Genomic DNA, 9,510 nt, shown 5'->3' with positions numbered 1-9,510 from the left:
TTGACCAGTTTCAGTCCAGAGTCCATTCCAGCGATCCTGAAGGTGAACTACAGGAAGAGCGCCTAGATCCTGGCAATAAACTTTATAAGGGAAAATGTCGCCATCTTCCACGGCTTCATTAGCTAGTTGGTCTGCTTTTATATTACCAGCAATGTCACTATGGCTAGGGATCCATACAAAGAGCACAGAAAGACCAAAATGATTGCATTTATTTAATAGATTTCTTATTTCTATGACAACAGAAGAAATATTTTTTGATTTAAATGGGAACCTATTGAGAGACTGTAAGGCACTTTTTGAATCAGAGAAAATTATTGTTTTTGGAAGTTTAAATAGAATAATATATTCAATAGCCTTAAAAATACCGTAACATTCCCCAGTAAACACCGATGTTTCCGGAGGAAGTTTGATTTTCTGTGATATTTTAAATTGAGCATGATAGACACCTACACCAACAGGATCAGAAGAGGAGTGTTTAGACGCGTCCGTGAAAATATGATGGTAATCAACCCAAACAGTATTTTTAAGAAGATGAAATGAAAATTTTGTACAAATATCGTGCTTCTTTAAATCAAAGTTAAAATGGATTTCTGGAAGAGACATTAATGCTTCAAAGCTAGTATTGAAAAGAGGGTAATTAATGGATCGATGAATAGGAGCTTTTATGTTAATAAATTTCTTAAAACTATTGATTAGACAAGGTGGTTTTTTATGTCTCCAATATGCAGATGTATCTATACAATGAGAAAGTTGCTGAAGTTTGTTATAAAGAGAGTGGTTAAGAAACTGAAAAGATCGGAATATAAATTTGTCTGCTAAATATTGACGACGTAGATGTAGTGGAGGATCACCACATTCTACTTGAAGAGCATTGATAGGGCTTGACCGCATAGCACCAGAAACTATTCGTAAAGCTTTGGACTGTATGAGATCTAGTTTTTTAAATGCTTTAACACTCCCAGGCTCCAGCAAGAATGTACCATAATCTAGCATACTTCTTATAAGTGCATTATATAACAATTTCATGCAAAAAGGGTGAGCACCCCACCTAACACCTGACAAACATCTTAAAATATTAAGAGCACGTTCACATTTAGTATTTAGGTAATCACAATGTGGGATACCAGTCAGTTTCGAATCTAAGACAATTCCCAAAAACTTAACATTAGCTTTGACTGGAATCTGATTACCCTCATAAAATATAGAGATAGGAGGAGGCGTTCTTGATCTCGTGAATAAAACTATTGTACTTTTTGCAGGTGATAGATCAAGGCCATTTAGGTCCAACCAAGTTTTTAAATTTATCAGCGATTGTGTTATAGACGAACTAGCTTTTTCAATAGATTTATCACAACAGTAAATTAAAAGATCATCAGCATACTGAAGGACATTTACACTATTAAGTGATGATTTTAAATCTTGAGTATAAATATTATATAATATTGGACTAAGTACTGATCCTTGAGGAAGGCCCTTTGAAACAAGTCGAGTAATTGACTTCCCGTCATCTAGTTTCAGGACTATGTATCTTTCGGAAAGCATGTTTATGATAAACTTTGTTAATAGCAGTGGTATATTAAGTTGTAAAAGCTTACTCTTTAAAATACTTATCACTACGTTATCATACGCACAATTTATATCTAAGAACGCAGCTATTACTGATTTATTATTGGAGAATGATAATTGAATATCAGAAACGAATATGCTTAAACTATCAATAGTACTTTTCCCACGTCTGAAACCAAACTGATTCACATAATAGACCGTTATGCTCAACAAACCATTCTAAACGATTTTTTATAAGATGTTCTGTAATTTTCATCAAAACAGAAGAAAGTGCGATTGGGCGATAGGCAGAATGGTCTGAAGAGCACCTATCAGGTTTCAGAACGGGAATTATTTCTTGGCGTTTCCACGTGGAGGGGATGTTACCAGATGTCACTATGGAATTTATAAGAGATAAATAATAAAATAAAGCATCATCATTTATATGAGAAATAAAGGAATAAGGTATACCGTCCAGTCCAGGAGCAGAATCCTTAACATGTGACAATACACCTTTTAATTCAGTGAGAGAAAATATACTGTTTAGACCAAAATAGTTATGATTATTTATATTTTTTACAGGGTAGGGAATTGTTAAGTCTTCGGGAACGAAAGGAGGAGCTAATTTATCTAAAAAGCTATTAACTAAATGAGAAGGTATTGATTTTGGAGATGAATATTTGAATGCAGATCTAAACCTCCTTATATTTTGCCATACAAGAGATGGTTTGACATCAGGTGATATTGAATAGCAGAAGGTTTTCCAGCCATCAAATTTCTTTTTCTTTAGAAATTTTGAAGTTTCTGACATTATCTTTGTAAGAATTTCAAAATTCTCATCAGTGGAACATTCACAGTATGTAAATTCAGCATATTTTCTTCTCTTTACTGCCTGAGTGCATTCATTATCCCACCAAGGAGGAGAAGGAATAAAACCCAAAGAGCTATTTTTATTAAGAAAAATTTCATTGGCGACCTCAATAAATGTTCTTGCCAAAGAATCTGCACACAGAGATTCTGTACCTGGATTAATTTTTGGAAGTGTAATAATTTTGTTTTTTATTAGATCTCTATATAAATCCCAATCAGCATCATTAAGCTTATATTTTAGACGAGGAGAATATGTTTTATGTAATACATTATTGTTGTTATTGCTGGTTGGAAATGATAATAATAATGGGAAGTGATCACTACCAAAAGTAGATCGCAATGGATCCCAAGACAAAGAAGAAGCAAGATTAGGTGTAGAGACTGTTAAATCTGGACAACTTGGGCCCTCGTCAGGATGAGAACGTCGAGTAGGGCGACCATCATTTAATATACACAAATTCACTGAATCAAATATATCTATTAATGTGTTACCATAGCTATTAGAAGATAAGTAATCCCAGGATTCATGGCGACAGTTAAAATCGCCAAAGATCATAAAAGGCTTTGGAAGAATGTAAATGATATCTTTAATTTCATTCAAGATTGCAGAAGAAGGATGAGGTATATAAATAGATACATAACAGATATTTTCGACTAAAGCAGCAATAATAGAAAAATTATTACTGTGAGAAGGAATAGAGAAGAGAGAAAAAGAAAAGGGGTGTTTCACAAGCATGGCTACTCCGCCATGCCCATCCACACGATCTTCCCTGAGACATGAATAACCACGAATCTTAAATAAAGATCGTGGTTTCAACCATGTCTCTTGAAGAGCACAGATATAAGGTTTAAATTTATTTAATAAATAAATAAGATCACTTTTTTTAGGAGTGATGCTTTGAGAATTCCATTGAAGAACTTTGTCCATTATTTGGTTTATAAATTTGAGTAATTGCAGAAACTAATAAGGCAGCGTTGGACGGTGTAAATTCATTCGATTGACTAAGAGATTTTATAAGAGAGATAATTAAATTAAGTACTGGGGTTTCCAATGGGTTTTCATTGTCTTTGTCAGTTAATGCACATCCATTGGAGGGTTGGGGAATATTAAAATCCCTTAAAATTTCTTGGTGAGCTGATTTGTCATACCCTTTGCTAAGTGTAGGTGGAGGCTTTGGTTTAACAAAAACAGTTTTTTTATATGAAGTACTACTGTTCATAGCTTTAGATGTAGGATGTTGATGCTGGGTTGGAAAAGTATTAGGAGTGATGTTAGGTGATGAGAGCAATGCATCTGCATAAGAAATTTGAGAGACAAATGGATGTAGTTTTGAAGCTTCTGAATAAGAAATACAGCTCTTAGCCATTGATTCCTTTATAGCTCTTTGTCTTTCATATTCTAAGCATTTTTTATCGGTTGCAATATGGGACCCCTTACATAGACAACAAGATATAAAATCTTCTTGAATGGAGCAGTTATCACCACTATGTCCTTGACCACATCTAAAACATCTTGGTTTAGATCTGCATTGAGATTTGACATGCCCAAACCGACAACAATTGTAGCATTGAATAGTAGGATATATATACAAGTCTACAGTAAGAGCAGTGTAGCACATATAAACACGTTTAGGCAAAATTTGACCATCAAAAGTAAATACTACAGACTCAGTACATTTAAGATGGTTTTGTCCATCAATCATCATCTTCCGTTTTATTCTCCTAATTTTTATGATTGGACCGCACCCAATAGGAACAGAAACATTATCTTTTATTTCCTCTTCGGACCACTCAGCTGGAACTCCTCTTACTATTCCTATTCTGCTCACAGAAAATGATGGAATAAAAGCCTTATATTTTTCACATTCTAAATTTTTGTTTTCAACAAAGTCATTTGCATCTTGATGCTTAGAAAAAGAAATAGATAATCTATTCCGGCCTATCCTTTTTAAACTTCCATTCACAATATTTTTAATAGAATTTCTTTTGAGAAAGCGTCCAAATGTAACTGGATGTAAAGTAATATTATCGTCGGGAGATGAAAATTGTTTTTGAATGTGAACAACATAAGGAGCAGCATCGGATGAGTTATATAACAGCCTTGCAACAGGGGGCTGTGGTTGTGGTGGAGAGTCTGTGTTATTGTTTTGTGTGGTCTCTACTACTATAGAAGAATTATTGCCGGAATCGACTTTGGAAAGTATTTGTTTACTAATTTCTACACATTGGCAATCACTTTCCTTAACATCTTTCTTATCACCACGGTGTTTTCGTCGTCTTTTATTACAGTGCCTGCAGATTCTGGGCAGAGCTGACACTCTTTTACGGCCACTAGATATTTGGGAAACTGAACCATCTGTATCCATGGTACTACCATCGTCATTATTTGAAATTGTCACTACATGACCTATATCGGGGGCTGTCCCCCCAGGATCACCCGGGGGGTCCATCATGTCATGAGGGAAAAGAGAAGAAAATAAAGCTTACCAATAGTATGAAATTTACACAGAATACATCAAATTTAAACTTTAATACTAACTAACTACTAAAATATATACAAACTACAACTTATCTGATCTAAATATTAAAAAAAGAAACAAAAGAAAAAAAGAAAATTAACATGAAAATCAAAATAAAATGGAAAATTAACAAAAAGCACGTCCGACCGATTTGAGGTTTCCCAATCTACCCTTCTCGATAATTGTGTAAATTATTTATTTAGTATAAGAGTGCCTCAAGATAATGTTAGTTGTAAAAATCGAGTAATATACAGGGAAACAGTAGAACCTAGTCAGCACAAAGTGTTCTGCGACTATGAAAATTTTATCTAAATAAATGCATAGATACTGTTCCTATTATAAATATGTTATTTTAAGAACTACCTATATCAAACACTCGTCTTCTTCTTCTCAGTCGTATGCACTCTTGGCAGAGTGGTCGTGGTCATCACTTTGGTTGGTGGTGCGCTTCACCAGACGTCGCCATTCCTCGCGTACCGCGGCCCTTCTAGTGCACTCGCTAACGGGACCGTTTAGAGCTGCCTTTATTTGGTCGGTCCATCGTAACGGTGATCTGCCGCGCGGTCTTGTACCCTCTATCACGCCCTGCACCACAAGGCGCTCAACTGAGTCGTCACCCCGCCGTGACACATGCCCGAAGAAAGTGAGAATGCGACCCTGAACGATGGAGGATAGTCGCTGCTTGATGCCGAGTTCCTGTAGAATTGACTGATTCGTTCTGAACTCTGTCCACGATATTTGCAGCATTCTTCTCCAGCACCACATTTCGAGAGCATCTATCCTCTTTTTCTCACTTTCTCTCAATGTCCAGGTCTCAGCAGCATAAAGAAAAATGGGGAAGACCAGTGCTCTTACAAGTCTGATTTTAGTGGCTTTAGTGATATTTCGATTCCCCCATATTTTCTTCAGCCTGTCCATGGCTGACCTCGAAACAGCCATACGCCGCTTGATTTCATCAACGCACCCGCCCGTGTTCGATATCAGTGCACCTAAGTAAATGTATGACTGTACGACATCGCAGTTCGCAATTTTTGTGACCTCTGGCGAGTTATTATTAGCACGGTCGACAATCATGACATTTGTTTTGTTGCGGTTAATTTTAAGTCCGAAATCAAGACTGACGCGTTCCACTCTACCGAGTAGCTCTTCCATCTGGCTAACACCTGACGCGACTAAAGTGATGTCGTCTGCATAACGAAGATTTGAAATCTTCCGACCTCCGATAGTTATTCCATCCGACCAGTTTTCGAGGGCGATTCTCATTATAAGCTCCGTATATATATTGAACAGGAGCGGTGATATAATACACCCTTGGCGAACTCCTGCGCTAGGGTGGAAGTGACGCGATAGAATGTCATCTATTCTAACTGAAGCTGTTCCTTCCTCATAGAGTCGCCTCAGCAGATGGACCAAGTGTTTGGGGGTACCCATGGCCAAAAGAGTTTCCCAAAGTTTTGGCCATTTGACAGAATCAAACGCCTTAGAGAAATCCACAAAGCATAACTACGTAGGCTTGTTGAATTCCCGGGATTTTTCGATGATCTGTCGAACGGTTAATATTTGTTCTCGTGTACCCTTACCGTACCGTACCGTTACCCTTCACAAAGCCGGCCTGTTCAGGAGCAATTTCTTTAGAGAGGTACGATTTAAGGCGCTCGTTAACGATACGCAGCAATATCTTGCATGCGTGTGGAATCAACGCTATGAGACGGTAATTACTGCAGCTTTTTGTCGAGCCTTTTTTATGCAGTGGCACGAAAACAGTATGAACCCAGTCTTGGGGCCAAGTTCCAGACTGCCATATTTTATTACACAGGGTATGGAAAATTTCAACGCCATACTCCCCAGATGCCTCTATCGTTTCAATTGGAATGGCGTCCTTCCCTGTGGCTTTCCCTTTCTTAAGATGTTTTATTGCAGCCCTAACCTCATCCTTAAGAATGCTCGGCTCTATCTCTTCATCTTGAGGTGCTGTTGGATCGAAACAGTGCGAGTTAGGATCTTGAAACAGAGATTGGCAGTACTGTTTCCACGTTTCGGAAATATCCTCAAGGTCTGTTACTGTTTCACCTTGTGAATTCTCAATAGCCCATGTTTTTGAAGATAGAGTTTTAGTTAAGGATTTAATTTTCTGATGAAGATCTCGTATTTCATGCTTATGAGCGTGTATTTCTAGTTCAATACAGAGGTTTTGGAGATACTGATTTCGGTCCCGTCTGCATGCTTCTTGTATCCGAGCTGATTTAGCATTTAAAGTCTTCAGATCAGCTCCCGATGTCTTCAATCGTCGTCGTTCCTCTACAAGAGCAAAGGTATCGACACTCATCCAGTGTTGACGCTTATGAGTCTCATTCGGTATCTTTGATGCAGAGACTGCAGTCTGGAAGAGTTCTCTTGCTCGGCTCCACAACTGATTTGGAGTGGCAGATTCTAGATTTATGTCAGTCCAGCGACTCCAATTTTGCTCTAGTGTATTTACAAACTTGGGTAAGTCTGTAGGCTGGATTCTTCGCTGCTTGTCAACCTTCCTAGCAGCCTTAAGTTTGAGTTGTATTGTTCCTCCCATCCCCTCCCTCCATGGCTCCGGGCAGGGTGTGAGCGTTCCTCACAGAAGTTTTCCACCGTGAACTAATCATGATATAATCAATCTGATTTCTATGACCAGTTGGAGATGTCCATGTATACAGCCTACGTGGATGATTTTGGAAAAAGCTGTTACATATCACTAAGTTGTGATCGGCAGCAAACTCTAACAGACGCTCACCCCTTTCGTTACGCTGGCCCAACCCGAATTTGCCGGCGCTCTGACTAAGCTGATTTGCATTTGCTCCAATTTTTGAGTTAAGATCACCCATAACTATAAGTACCTCTCGATTGGGTATCTTAGACATGGTGTTTTCCAAAGCGCAGTAAAAATCTTCTAAATCCTTATCACTCGATGAGCTTGTTGGTGCGTAGATCTGTATGATGTTCAAGTTTACCGGTGCTGCCTTAATTCTTATACTGAGTACTCTATCACTCACGGACTCATAGCCCATCACACAATCGTTGATGCCCTTTGGTATGACAATCGCGACCCCATTACTGCTCTTTGTATTATTTCCAGAAAAATAAATAGCGTGTGCATCAGTAAGATGCACACGCTATTTACACAAACACTCGTAGGTATATGTAAAAACACGATACCTTAAAAGTACTTTTGCATTATGTCCACGAAGCGCGGAGACCGAAGAAAATATTAGATATATATATTGGAACGAAGTTCCTTATCGCGCGTTTTGAAAGGGGGCTAGACGGAAAAAATTCTTACGAAAAGTTGTCACGACACTTTTTAGATCCGTCATTCTGACCAATCAACGTGTAGGCGCTTATCGCGTGACATTGCTCGTATCCGATTGGTCCGCGTAATGAGTACAGTTTCTCGAGATAGCGTTTCAACAATAGTAATTTAGTTCATAGTATTGTTTTTTTCTTCTTCATAATGCCGTAATTTTATTATTATAACTTAAAAAAAAAATTACAATTCCTTCACTAATTAATCGAAAGGAACTTCGTTCCATCCGGGTGTCCCTTGACACCTCTGAAGTTTTTTATTTAGTGATAATGAAATATTTTCATATTTTTTTTGTTAAATATGAAATAACATCTAAGGTCGACAAGCGAACTGCATAATGATGTATTACTGATGTAATACTGATGACATAATATTAGGCATTTATTGCACACCTTGCTTAGCTGGCGGTAGGCGAATCAATAACTTCGCAGGAGCGTCGCCTGACATCGCACATACATACATGTCATATTGCAATATGCAATAGCTTTACCAAAGGATTCTCCTGTTGCCTGCTGTACTCGGACAGAAGCTGGGGCTCTCCCATAGACACGTCATTAATCGTAGCTTGGTCTCTCCATAGCACCAAGAACAGATTTTTTATTTTTATTGCTTAGGTGCATGGACGAGCTCACAGCCTGGTGTTAAGTGGTTACTGGAGCCCATAGACATCTACAACGTAAATGCGCCACCCACTTTGAGATATAAGTCCTAAGGTCTCAAGTATCGTTACAACGGATGCCCCACCCTTCAAACCGAAGCGCATTACTGCTTCACGGCAGAAAGAGGCAGAGTGGTGGTACCTACCCGTGCGGACTCACAAGAGGTCCTACCACCAGTAAAAACACCAGATTGAGGAGCTATGCTAGAAAAAAATAATCTTTCGTTGGGGGAATTCATTCAGAAAAGTCATTCCCCTTAGTAACACAAATAGGTATGATAAGTGCCAAACACAAAAGTAGGTAATTACTTTAACATTCTAAGTAATTAAATGATATTAAGTAATAATGCAGTGTGACGTTTCGTAATATGCACCTTACAGGCGTAAGTAAAGAGTTAAAAAAAAATTAAGAACAAATACATAGATTCTGAACGCTTTTTTTTTCCTTCGCGAATTGTGATATAACAATCCAAAGTAAAATGATATCGGTCATCTAACTATCTATGCGTGGACACGGTTCTCGTTTGTTTGGTTGTGTAATGTGGAGCGAAAAAGATGAAAAAGTTTGTGATAGGAACCTCGTT

Source organism: Bombyx mandarina, chromosome 28 (genome assembly GCF_030267445.1).
Source record: "Bombyx mandarina strain Sakado chromosome 28, ASM3026744v2".
NCBI classification, from domain to species: Eukaryota; Metazoa; Arthropoda; class Insecta; order Lepidoptera; family Bombycidae; genus Bombyx; species Bombyx mandarina.
This window is presented reverse-complemented; position numbering follows the sequence as displayed.